Here is a 14,383-nt window from a genome sequence, read left to right as displayed (position 1 = left end):
GTCCCTGTGTCCCACTGTGTGCCCCCACTGGTCCCCGTGCCCCACTGTGTGCCCCCACTGGTCCCCATGTCCCACTGTGTCCCAGTGTGTGCCCCCACTGGTCCCTGTGTCCCAATGTGTGCCCCCACTGGTCCTTGTGTCCCAATGTGTGCCCCCACTGGTCCTTGTGTCCCAATGTGTGCCCCCACTGGTACCCATGTTCCAATATGTGCCCCCACTGCTGCCCGTGTCCCACTGTGTCCCAATGTGTGCCCCCACTGGTCCTTGTGTCCCAATGTGTGCCCCCACTGGCCCCCCCACTGGTCCTCTGCCCCCACTGGTCCCCGTGTCCAACTGTGTGCCCCCACTGGTCCCCGTGTCCCAATGTGTGCCCCACTGGTCCCTTTGTCCCAGTGTGTGCCCCCACTGGTCCCCGTGTCCCAATGTTGTTCCCCACTTTTCCCCATGTCCCAATGTGTGCCCCCACTGGTCCCCGTGTCCCACTGTGCCGCAATGTGTGCCCCCACTGGTCCCCGCGTCCCACTGTGCCGCAATGTGTGCCCCCACTGGTCCCCGTGTCCCAATGTTGTTCCCCACTTTTCCCCATGTCCCAATGTGTGCCCCCACTGGTCCCCGTGTCCCACTGTGCCGCAATGTGTGCCCCCACTGGTCCCCGTGTTGCAATGTGTGCCCCCACTGGTCCCAATGTGTGCCCCCACTGGTCCCCGTGTCCCACTGTGTCCCAATGTGTGCCCCCACTGGTCCCCATGTCCCAATGTGTACCCCCACTGGCCCCTGTGTTCCAATGCGTGCCCCCACTGGTCCCGTGTCCCACTGTGTCCCAATGGTGTGCCCCCACTGGTCCCCATGTCCCAATGGTGTGCCCCCACTGGTCCCCATGTCCCACTGTGTCCCAGTGTGTTTCCCCACTGGTCCCCGTGTCCCAATGTGTGCCCCCACTGGTCCTTGTGTCCCAATGTGTGCCCCCACTGGCCCCCATGTCCCAATGTGTGCCCCCACTGGTCCTCTGCCCCCGCTGGTCCCTGTGTCCCACTGTGTGCCCCCACTGGTCCCCGTGCCCCACTGTGTGCCCCCACTGGTCCCCATGTCCCACTGTGTCCCAGTGTGTGCCCCCACTGGTCCCTGTGTCCCAATGTGTGCCCCCACTGGTCCTTGTGTCCCAATGTGTGCCCCCACTGGTCCTTGTGTCCCAATGTGTGCCCCCACTGGTACCCATGTTCCAATATGTGCCCCCACTGCTGCCCGTGTCCCACTGTGTCCCAATGTGTGCCCCCACTGGTCCTTGTGTCCCAATGTGTGCCCCCACTGGCCCCCCCACTGGTCCTCTGCCCCCACTGGTCCCCGTGTCCAACTGTGTGCCCCCACTGGTCCCCGTGTCCCAATGTGTGCCCCACTGGTCCCTTTGTCCCAGTGTGTGCCCCCACTGGTCCCTGTGTCCCACTGTTGTGACTCTTGGTCTTACAAATCTTCTCAGAGGATAGAACATGGTAGGCATATCCAACTGTCCTATTGTAGAGGTTAGTTCTACAAAGTTATTGAATCATGATGTAATAAAACCGATTTCATTTATTTAGCCGTGTTATATTGAGTTTGGGAGTGGCGCGCGGTGGGAGTGGCGCACGGTGGGAGTGGGGCACGGGGGTGCGCATTTCTAGTGTTTCGCCCTGGGCACCAAATGGGCTAGAAACTGCCCTGCATAATTGTATTCATACTTTTATGTCATTGGCCTTTCCTGGTTTTCTATTTTTAAAATCTGGTCCCCCTTAATATGGGGCGGGTACTTACACACCATCTGTCCTCCAGCCTAAACCAGCGGTATCATCCCACCTCTATCGATTACCTTGTGCCCCTGACACATGCCCCACGTGCTGAATTCCTGGAAATGCTTTGATGTTTTTGAAGGCGCCCGAATGCGCTGGCTACGCGCAAACACGTGCCGTTTCTCACTCTGAAAATACCCGGGTGTAATGGATTCTTCAGCCGCCGCCTTTAGATCTGAGTCAGAAGGCGAGAGGCATTAGCGCGACTTCTGCTCTCTATTGACTGGGACCCCCTTTTATTGGTGGGAGAGGCCACGATCCCCTGAGCAAATGTCCTCTAGGAACCTCTGGCGCCTCTCCCCCTAAGCATGTCCTAAATGTAGACTATTTTCCTGGCAAATTTGACTTAAATGCTGGAGCTGCAGCAGAAGCCGAGCGAGGACAGTTTGGCAACATCCGCCTCACCAATTATTTTGGAAATTGAAGGCATCTGTTTTTTGCTGATGAAGCTAATGAGGATATATCATTCTCTCTCCATGCGCCTGTTATTGGGATTACATGGATGTGTGCATCCCAGGCCAAGCGTGAAGACCCGGTGTTGACACCGATTACCACTCCATCGGAGATGGGCTGCAAGGGGCGGTGGTACCCGCGGGCCCTTAAACAGGTTAGAGTACCGGGGGCATTTAAAAACGAACAGGAGCAGTGTGCGTATGAAGCCATGGCCTCTAGGCCAGGCCGGGACCACTAACTTTACTTTAATTATTTTATAACGCGGAACCAGTGACCCATAGGCTTAAGGGCGCACATGAATAAACATGCACTAACAAAGAGGCAGAGTATTGAACATAAAAAGAAACCTGGTGTAAGCAGATCTGATTAATAACTCTCCCCCCAGTCCACCTGCAACGAGGGGGTCGCTAGGCAACCTGCAAACTAAAACACAATGGGCCTCATTACGAGTTCGGCTGTAACCTGCCGGTGCTACTAACGGGTTGCTGCCAAAACTTCGTTTCCGCCGCCTGATAACCCGGTGCCGCCAGGACACAAGTACCAGCAGCCTAGGATGCCAGGCGGCGGAAAGTGTAAGTCCCCATTCCCATAGAGTCCTATGGAATGGGGACACAGAAGCACCAGCACCGCTGCTAACAGTGCCGGTGCTTCGGTGACAACTCCGCCTACCAGGGCCGTTGCACCCGGCAGATCAGACCAGCCGGGCGCTACTGCCCCGGCAGACAGAGATGGAGTGTGGCAGTCCGGAAAAGGTGCCGGTACGGTGCAACCGGCACCCTTACATCCGCACCGCCACACTTGGAATGACTCCCAATGTTACACTCTACCTACACAAAAGGATATGTGCTACTCGCTGAATTCTCAACTACTTTTTATGATTTGATCCCTTCATGTGCTCTTCGCTCAACCACCTTCAACTCCCTCAGGGTCATCGCTTCTCCAAGCAGTGAGGTCATGGAGGGACACTCAGGGTGAACTGATGTATCAGACCCCTCCTCCTTCCCTGGCGCCACCAGTTCACAGAAGGGTCTGAGGGTGGCCTCAGTGGGCAGCCCCTCCCCTTAGGCAACCTCTGATAGGCCACATGCTATCGGGGGATAGCAACATTCTCTTGCTGAGCGAATCTGCTGGCAAGTGTTCAGGCTCCGACAGTAGAAGCATTTTTTTCTGAAAAATAAGCAAATTAAAAGGAGGCTTGAAACGAACCCCAATGATGATATAAAGAAGTCATTTGGAATTCATGAATGCTTGCATAAAAAAGGCCAACGCCACTGTTTCTTTTGTTGGAGGAAAGGGTTGAGCTACAGGGACAGGGCATTAATGTTTCTGATCGGCACAGGGGGCCTCTGTTAGGAAGTACTGCCTTGTGAGATAGTATTTTTTTTTATTGAAGCAGCTGTTCAGTAGAAGCGGCCTTCCATCCACATTCCAAAGCTCTAATCTCGAATGTGTGCCATGGCGTTGCTGGGATGGGCATTCCCCAGCTGTGGGAATGTTCTGGAAGGCGGGGGGAGGGAGGGGCTCAGGGGAGGCGTGGTGTTGACCCAAGCCCAATAAGGCCCGGCTAGGAGTCATGCATTGATCACCTCCTGAGGGAAAGGTAGGTAAATAAATAGACGCAGACAACAGGGTGATAAAGTCCTTTATTTCAATGTATATATGTTGTGCTCAGTAGAGTAATGTAGTGACGGTCCTTTTGGAATGCGGGGCAAGCGAACTATTCTCCTTGTGTGACTACAGAGCTTAGTTCACGTGACCCGCAGACAGTTGGAGGCGTTAGCAGAGGACGGGCACGACGGGCCCCTTTCAGTAATAAACTTACCTCTGTCCTCTTTGATATTGCCTCCGCCTCATCTTTTCATTGGCGACGAGGACTAGGGGGCCCGCCACGGCACGGAGACAGCCAACGGCCCGCAGCGAACGAAGGGCAGACTTGCAGAGAGTCGCCGCAGCGCCACCCCAGCCCCTCCCTGCTGACAGGGCCTCGGCAACGTGAACGGCTGGAGGCCCGGGGCTGGGTGGAGCCGCGGCGCCGCTGGAGACACGGGACCCGCGTTATCCAGAGCGCAAAGCCGTGATAGCTGTGCTCCCCTGGAACTCTCATGAGGTGAGGAGGAGGGGAGGCAGGGGGCGGCCGGCCATACATACGGGCTGAATTCTCAGGAAACCAAAGGGGACACGCCCTCAAAACGAAGGGAAAACAAGCCCTACAGGCATAAGAAAGAAAAAAAAAGAAGAGTTGTGAATCAGAAAGCTTTATTTGTAGCTGCCTTTGTCCAAGTACAGTAAAAGAAGTGCACACAGAAACTAACAAGTATCAAGCCATGAGTTGAAGCATCTGGAGACATTTGTGCAGAATTGAAGAACAGACAAGCAATTTTGGTTAGCCTAGTGCAGCGTGTAACACCCTTCACTCATCATGGCGGCGGCAAGCATGGCCCCGCCCCCACCTTTCTTACCTGAGCCGGGAGCACCACCCATAAGGTGGGACAGGTGGAAAAAGATTTTTGACACATACCTGGTAGCAATTGGAGGCGACAAATTTGCGCCAGGGAGGAAAGAGGCAATACTTCTGCACAACCTGGGCAATGAGGGTCGCAGTTTCTATGATGGCTTACCTCAGCCACCACTCGAGGGCCAAGGTGATGTGGACCAGTACATTATAGCTGAGCGGAAACTGGAAATCCATTTTGAAGCAAAAAAGAACACGACATTCAAAAGGCACAAGTTCTTCCAAAGAGTCCAAGAGTCACAGGAACCAGTAGAGAACTTTGTGGCAGCGTTAAGGTCATTGAGTCACACATGTGAATTTGGAGGATTGACAGACTCGTTGATACGAGATCAGCTGGTGATAAGCAACATGAAAATACAAGAAAGACTGTTAACCAAAGATGTGACTTTAGAGGTAGCAATTGAGATTGCAAGAGGAATGGAACAGACTCACAAGTACATGTCCACGATGAAGAGTGAAAAAGCAGAGGGTGAAGTAGCAGCTATTTAAGAAAATAAATTTGAGCAGGGAAGTTAAATGCTACAAATGTGGCAGCAATCGCCACATATCCACGAGCACGTTTTGTCCGGCAAGGAACATTTTCTGTTTGAAGTGCAAGAAAAAAGGGCATTTCGCCAGGGTGTGCAGAGAATCAGGGCAAGTGCAGTGCATAGGGTCTGGTGCAAGGATTTCAGAGCAGGAAAAAAACATGGATGTTGTCCAGCTGACCCAGACCAAACACGTGCTGGAAGTATCAGAACTATCCGGCAAGCGAAGTGCTCGGACTGACGTGTTTATGATGAATGGAAGGGTGGTGGCATTGAAAGTGGATAGTTGCTCTCCATGGACACTGATCTCGAGGAAAACATATGAAGTATGTTTGCAAAGGAAGATAGAGGATTTGGAGGAGCACGGCAGAGAACCATATGCCTATGGAAACGTGAAGATAGATGTGCTAGGCAAGTTCAAAGCAATGATTAAGTACAAGGGCAGAAGTTGTGATTTAGATGTGTTTGTCACACGGGAAAGCTCGTCTTTGTTAGGCTGGGAGGAACAGCGCAAGCTTGATATAAGGATACAAGCAAGTGCAGAGGATCCTGTTTCTGTGGCTGAGGTACAGGACAAATGGCAGGAGGAGTTCCCGGCAGTTTTTAAAGGAGAATTGGGAATGGTGAGAGACTTTGAACATGAGGTTTGCTTAAAAGCAGGAGCAGTGCCCAAGGTGCATAAGGTGAGGCCGATACCTCATAACCTAAGAGAGAGACTGAAGTCTGAAATAGAGTCCTTATTACAGAGAGGAATTATTGAAGAAAGTGAAAGTTCAGAATGGTTGTCACCAGTCATTGTGGCAGCCAAGGCAAATGGTGACATAAGACTTTGCGTTGATATGAGGGACATTAACAGGAACATTCTGGTGGACAGGCACCCATTGCCGATCATAAGTGACAAATTTTCAACTCTAGACAAGGCCCAAGTTTTCTCTGTGATTGACCTATCTCAGGCTTATCACCAGATACCCCTGAAGGAAGAATGCTAGCATTTGACAGCGTTCATTACGGTTTTTGGAACTTTCAAATATTGAAGGATGCCATTCGGGCTTGCCTAGGCAGCGGCTGTATTTCAGAGAGTTATGGACAAAGTGATGGAGGGTGTGAGGAATGTTGTAGTGTTCCAAGATGATATGCTTGTGTTTGCAAAATCTAAGGTGGAACATGATGAAGTATTGAGAGAAGTGTTGGGAAGGTTGTCAGAAGCTGGAATGACTGTGAGAAGAGACAAGTGTAAGATTGCAGTGAGGAAGGTGGAGTATCTCGGACATGAGATTGATGAATTGGGTGTGAGACCAAAAAAATGTTTAGTTGAAGCTGTAGAAAAAGCCCCTGTACCGACAGATAAGGACCAAGTGAGGTCATTTTTAGGCCTTGCAGAAAATTATCATCGTTTTGTGAAAGATTTTGCAACAGTCTCGGCTCCAATAAGAATTATATTAAAAAAGGGGTCGAGATTTGAGTGGACTCCGGAATGTGGGAAGGAATTTGAAGGTATCAAAGAAGCAATCAGTAAAGCACCGTCTATTGGGATGTTTAACCCCGGGGATAAGACTATTCTAATTGTAGATGCAAGTTTGAAGGGGTTGGGAGCCACTTTGGTACAATTGGATGAGGACAAGAAGGAGAGAGTGATTGCTTTTGCTTCAAGAGTGTTGAGGGGAGCGGAGTTCAAGTATTCAGTAATTGAAAGAGAGACTTTGGCCATGTTTTGGGCTGTGATACATTTTAAATTTTTCTTGTAGGGCAGGCGATTTGTAGTTCACTCTGATCACAAGCCATTGGTACAATTATTCGAGAGTGGTAGGTGGGCTTTGGGCTCGCCTAGGATAAACAGGTGGGGTCTAGGTCTTCAAGGGTATAACTTTGACCTGAGTTACCTTCCTGGGAAGAAGAATTTGGTAGCGGATTGTCTATCGAGAATACCTTTAAAAGAAACTGAGACAGTGGAGGATGAGACAGTGGAGGAATCAGTGATAGCTGAGGTCAGCGAGGCAGTGGACCAAGAAAAGTGGTTACAGGGGGAGGAGTCTGATGAGGAGCTTAAGTTGATCAAAGAATGGACTGTGAAGGGATGGCCCCACAAGAGTAATTTGGATAAGAATTTTAACATTTGGTGGGAAGTTAAGGAAGAGTTGAACATAAGTGAGGGAAGATTGAGGAGAGGACGTTGTGTGATACCTCCGCTGGCGATCCGGCAGACTCTTTTGGAGTTGGCCCATGAGGGCCATCCAGGGGAAAGTGCAATGAAGAGGAAACTCAGACAGAATTTCTGGTGGCCCCGTATAGATAAAATGGCAGAAAGGTGGGTGAAGGATTGCATGGAGTGCCAATTAAGTGACAAAACCAAGGTGACAAGAGAAACACCGTTGAGTTTTAACATGGTGCCAGAGCAACCGTGGTCTAAGGTTGCGGTGGACATTGTGGGACCCATAATGGGATTAGGTGATGGATTGAAATTTTTATTTGTGTTGGTAGATTTCCACACAAAAAGGATAGAATGGGAAGCAGTAAGAGAGGTCACGGCTAGAGAGCTTATTGTGTTCCTAGAAAAATATTTCCTAAGAGAGGGTGTGCCCACTGAACTGGTTTCAGATAACGGAGTCCAGTTTGTCTCGGTAGCAATGAAAGAATTTCTCAGCAGCTATGGCATTAGGCATGTTAGAACTGCGTTGTACCACCCAAGGGCCAATGGCCTGGTGGAAAGAGTAAACCGTCTCTTGAAAGAAGGTTTACAGCTAGCCATGCGGACAAGGCAGCCATGGAAGCAGATGTTAGAAATAATGACATGGAACTATCTCACTACCCCACATTCGGTGACAAAGGTGTCACCATTTGTTTCTCTTAAAGGAAGGGAACCTGGAACTAAGCTCTGTCCAGGTTGGTTGGGAGTAGAGGGAGTAGTTCATGTTGATAGAAAACAGATAATGAAATGTATCAGGGAGAGCCAAGAAAGAAACAAAATGTGTTTTGATGCGTGGGAGAAAGTGAAACAACGTGAGTGGAAAGTAGGAGACATGATATACGTAAAGAATCCCAGACTAGTGAACAAATGTCTGGATAGCAAGTTTATGGGTCCAAAAAGGATCTCTGCAGTGAAGAAGAGTGTGGTTATATTGGAAGGAGGAGAGGTCTGGTCCAAAGGGAGGATTGCAAAAGCATACTGTTAGGATAAGAGAAGGGAAAATAATGAATCCAATAATGACAGAGGAAAGGAAACAGATGAGGAGAAGGGAAGAGTTCAAGGTGGGGGTGGAAGTGCTCATGACAGTTCTGAGGGAAGTGTTCGTGTTGAGAAAGAGAATGTGGTTGATAAGAATGTCGATAGCAGTTCTGGTAGCTATCAGAGATTCAGGTCAAAACCTGTGTGGATGAAAGACTATGCATCTTATTGAGATAGGCGTTTGAATTATAATTTGTGGTGTGGACAGATTTTATTTGAATGGATACGCTTAAGAGTTTTATTAGCTCAAATGTTCTATGAAAAATTATATTTATATTTTTAAATGGAAATGTTACAGTTAACCTTTCGAATTTTATCTTTGTTTGTTCTGTAAGGAGGGAGGTGTGTAGTGACGGTCCTTTTGGAATGTGGGGCACGCGAACTATTCTCCTCGTGTGACTACGGAGCTTAGTTTGCGTGACCCGCAGACCGTTGGAGGCGTTAGCAGAGGACGGGCACAGCGGGCCCCTTTCAGTATTAAACTTACCTCTGTCCTCTTTGATATCGCCTCCGCCTCATCTTTTCAAGTAACTTTGCTGAAAATGTTGGGGGGGGCATGACATCTGAAGAAAAGGTGCCCCAGCCAAATTAATAGGAACAAAATAGTTTGCCATGGAAGTTGGGGGGGGGACAAACACCCCTGCCCCCCCTAAAATTATGCCCATGATTGTGCTTGACTGGGACTTATCTGGTACCGTGGACTGCGCCCTCAAGACTCACCTGTGGGGCTCTATGGAGTTCTCCAAAAGAGAGGAACAACGGGCAGCTATAACGCGGCCCATTGAATGGGCTGGGCAGGTGAGAGAACGTTAACACACAGAAAATGATGTTAGGAAAAAAGATGATTAGGCAGAGGAAGAAGAGGGGGCAGTGGGAAGAGCGCCCTTGGGGGATGTGACCTCTGACGGTCCCAGGGGCTGTATATGTGAGTCTGTGCTTCCTGCCTAAAATGAGCAAGTGTAGGATTTTCTGATCTCTCATCTCACTCTGGGGTAACGGGAAAAGCAGCACCTCTGAACTCTTGTGAAGTCCAACAGGCAACAGGCAGGTCTGCCTCCAAGGATTGTGGGGACATCGTGCTTCACACACCTGCAGGGCAGAGTCCTTCCTTTATCTTTCCTCTCCTCAATACATGGAGTGATGCTCCCTGCCCTAAGGTCCATGACAGGGAAATGGCTGAATGGCGTTCACGGTCTAGGCCTCAGGACTTTACTTAACACTCCCAAAACATCTGGCTGTTGAGCGGTACAATTGACAGTTATCCTAATCAATACCATTGGTCACAAAACAGAGGGAGTCCTCAGGCTTGTGATCTGGGGTTGGGGGTGGGTTGTGACTGGGGGAGGGATGGACATACAACAGCACACAACTACAGCGGGTTTTGCACCTGTGAACAGAGACGTTAGACACCACCCTTTCACTGGGAAGATGTTTCGGCCTACAGCTCCCATCAGCTCCGGCCAGCACTGTCAGTGATGATGGATCATGGGCGTTGTAGGCCAAAGAATTCTGAGGGTAACAGGTTAGCAGCAGTAGATAGCCACACATGGTGGGGGTAGCTCAGGCCTATCCTAAACCTTGTAAAAAGGTGTCTGTAGGGCACCGTGTTTTTTGCTTTTGGCTTATGCAGACTTTTATTTGGCCCATCCTGCTGGGGGAGCTTAGACCATTTGCTCCGCACGAACGAGCATCACCCCAGTGGACTGCACCAATGAAGCGCTATGCCATGACACTTTCCTGAATTGGTTTCTCCTTTAAGGTGGGAGAATCAAGGCTGCCTTATATAATGCCAGCTTTTATTCATGAACTTTCTTTACCTGCTTATATCCGCCGTAGATTTTACTGGGATTTTAATGTGAGCACATCTTAGTTCTAGAAGGTATACAGATGTCTAAGGGACTCGAGAAGATTTCGCTGACTTCTGCTATTAATAAATGAGTTCTTGAAAGAGATGCAATTTTTCATATCTGCACCCGAACTGGCTGGTGTCTAGATGCAGGCGGACTGGAGAATGGTAGAAAGGAAGAAATGGAGACAGGAGAACGGAGTGTGCATGGACACCTTAGGCTTATAGGGAGCACATGGGTCCACAGTTACAAAGGAGGGTAGTCAATTCGTGGAGCGAGGAGAAGTAGATGGAATGATGGCAGTTGGATCATGAGTCTTGGTGAAACTACCCCAGATCCACAGTCCGTCTGTACTGGGCGGGAACCCCAGGAGGTAGACTCAGGACCCAATGGTCAATTACGGGAGTAGTTGGAGACTGCATTGCAGGTGGTTCACTATATGGTTGATACATGAATGTTGGGTTGGACAAGGGGACAGGGGTAGGGGGCCTGAGAGGTTTAGGGCAGAGCTGTTTCTTGGACTTACGAGACTTGTATGTTTTTACAGTGTTGAGTCACAGCAAACAGAACAAACAGGGCGATAGGAGGATGTCCATGTGAAAGTGAAAGGTGAGGTCATGGGGATGATTGTGATAGCAATACATGGTTCACTGAGCTGAGGTTATGATCATGAATTGTCTGGGGATTGGAAAGAAATGGTAAGAGAATGAAAGTAGGAAGATTCCTGAAATGCAATGGGATACAGGTGGCACTATTGCAGGAAACGAACCTTGTGGAATCAGACCTAGAGAATATAGGTCAGAAATGGGGGTACATGGTGTTTGGCTCAAGGTATTCCTCTTACGCGGGAGGGTTTTGATTTGGATAGAAAAGGGAATCCCAATACATATAGCTGAAACACTGGGAGACTCAGAGGAACAGACCCTGTTGTCAATAGGTAGATTTGAGGGCTTGAGTCTTTGTATTGTGAACTCATATGCACCAAATACGGATAATAAATAATACTATAAATCGGTATTGCAGATGGCTGGTGGACATAGGTCCGATATCTTTATTTGGGGAGGGGATTTTAACTGTTTACTGGATCCGGAGAATGATAGGTCGGGCAGAGAAGGCGTGATTAAGCAGAAGCCGTCAGGATCACCAAATATGGTTGTGCCTGACCTAGATTTAGTAGAATTGTGGAGGGGTCTCATGACACTGACGAAAGGTAGTCCTATTATTCGCATGTTCACTTCTCCTTTTCCAGACTGGGGAGGGAATACTTTTATTGGTTCACAGACAAGGAATATCTTGGGAGGATTTTATCAGATCATGCTCCACTTGTTACTGCATTTAAGTCAGCAAAACGGAGACCATCTGGGCCGCTACGGAGACAGAGAGTAGAGGCTTTGGAGGATGTGGCATTTCGTAACACGTCGACGGAGGAAATATCTATAAAATTTGGGACAAACAAGGGGTTTGTGGCAGATATTGGTGTTATGTGGGAAGCCTTTAAAGTAACTATGAGAGGGGCCTGTTTATCTAAATCGGTAGGAGAGCATTCATCGGTAAATAGCTCCCTGAGACAAGAGGGACAAAAAGTTAAGCATCTAGAAGAAGGATTATTTAAAGGGCAGCAGGTGGGGGAGGGGTGATCTTGTCAAATGTGCTTCAGAGGCATCAGAAACTACAGGAGGCATTGTTTAAGATCAAATATTGCCAGTATATGGTCCGGGTCCATGGCGAGGCAGACAAGGCGGGTTGACTGCTGGCATGGCTAATAAGGAGAGAATTACCCAGATCAATAATAAGGCAGATTTATTATCAGACAGGGAACCTGGTTATCTCGCAAATTAGGATAAATTAGGTGTTCCAAGAATACTACACACGGTTAAACACTAGGGAGGACACATACTCGGAAAGGGAAGCCTCTGACCTATTGGAATTGGTACAATTATGATAGGGTGTGGCATTAGCAGCAGTTGCAAAGGTTATATCATCATCACTGGATCGAGTTGGATGCAACAGTAGGGGAGACTGAAATACTATGTGCTTTTAGTTCTATGCAAAGGAATAGGTTCCTGAGGATCGATGGCTTCCTGATTGAATTTTACCTCACATATGAGGATCTTCTAGTACCCCAGCTGAAACAGGTCTATAATGAAGCTTATAAGAAGGGCACTCCACTGTAAATAATGCAGGAGCCACTGATAATGGTTTAATTAAAATCACGGAAGGGTCCAAATCCTTGTGATTCTTATAAACCAATTTTGCTGATAAATATGGATGCAAAGATTCTGGGGAAAGGTTACTGTGATGAGGCTATCCAGGGTTGTTCCAGGGACTAGTACTTCCAGACCAATGTGTATTTGTGGGGGGAAGGAGTACCACTATGAACCTCAGAAGATTGCATTATATCATGGATTGAGTAAGAGTGGTGGAAGAGGAACTGATACTATTGTCCTTGGACGTGGTGAAGGCCTTTGACTGATTGAAATGGCCATGGCTTTTCATGGTCTTGGAAGCATTGGGATTGGGGCCGGGCATACTTTGATGGATTCAATTGCTGTACAAGAATCCGATGGTGAGGGTGAAAACAGGAAGCAGTGTCTCCTCGAGATGGACTTCAGAGAGAGACACGAGGCAAGGGCGCCCAGTGTCTCTGATTCTTTTTGCATTGGCACTGGAGCCTTTAGCCGGATACTATAGAAAGTATATTACAGAGACAGGAATAAGGATAGGCATACTTTTCCATAATATATCATTATATGCGAACAATGCATTATTTGATGTGAGTAACCCGCTACAGAATGATCTGATCATAATGGAAGTTTTGAATAATTTCAGGACATTATCTAAATACCTGATAAATAAAAATAAATCTATATTGTTCCCTTTGGTGGATTTGCAGGATAGGCACAGGGATACATTGCCTTAGTTGGAGATAAAATGGGAGCTGGAATCCTCCCATATATATATGGGTATACAGATGTTTCATGAAATGGCCAACACATTTGTATATAACATGGGCAGAGCTTCGATAGGCATAAGAGATGCTGTTGACTTCTGGAAACTGTTACCGTTGTCACTGATGGGTGGAATAGCTTGATGTAAAATGGTGATCCTCTCCATATTCTTATATGTCTTTGCTATTACTCTGTATGTGATAAAAATGATCTTTTCTAAAATGTTGGCCAGAAACATAGGTGAATTACTATGGAGAACATGGAGGCAGAGAGTAGCATTGGCGATGATCAAATGATCATATCAGGAGGGGAGTTGGCTCTCCCTGATTTAGAACTCTACTTTATCGCAGCTCAACTACAATTTGCTGCCTGATGGGATGACTGGACCGGAGGAAGAAAATCGCAGGTTGTTGGGAACTTTCCCATGAACAGACAGGGAATTGAGTTGCTATGGTATCCGATAGCGACTATAGGGAGCACAAATGTATTTGGAAGCCCACATGAACTGTGGACAAAATAGTCAGATTTAAAATCAAAAAGATATATTGCACAGTACAGCCTTTTACGTTTTGTATACAACTATTTTGAATTCACCAAGGGGCATGGGCTTTTCGACATTTTGGATTCAGGGATGCTCGAGAATAGGTGATTTCTTTCTAGATCGAAAATGTCTCACCTCAAACAATGGAGGCGTAAATATAACATACCAATGGGCTTTTATCTCGCATATGCAAGGGTGGTAAGGAGATTTGCCAAACTGTGAAAAGATATCCTGGAGGAACCGGATACTGACCCGATGGTACAGACCATGTTAACTTTAAATGACATTAAGGGGGTGATTTCACGATTATATAGGGTGCTGCAGGGGAGGAGAACGCGACTGGACTTGTGGATTATGGGGCTGTGGGAAATGGATGTAGGGTTTGCCATGTCGGACAGGGAATGGCTTCGAATATGGGAACAAGTGAAAAAGGTCTCAGGTTCCATTTGATCCAAAGCAACTACCTACACAGAGTCTATGTGCCCCTGGCCAGGCTCCATGCCATTCACCCA

The sequence above is a fragment of the Ambystoma mexicanum genome, chromosome 9 (genome assembly GCF_040938575.1).
Source record: "Ambystoma mexicanum isolate Mex_15411 chromosome 9, UKY_AmexF1_1, whole genome shotgun sequence".
NCBI classification, from domain to species: Eukaryota; Metazoa; Chordata; class Amphibia; order Caudata; family Ambystomatidae; genus Ambystoma; species Ambystoma mexicanum.
The sequence above is the reverse complement of the archived record's forward strand: the minus strand, read 5'-3'. Positions refer to the sequence as shown.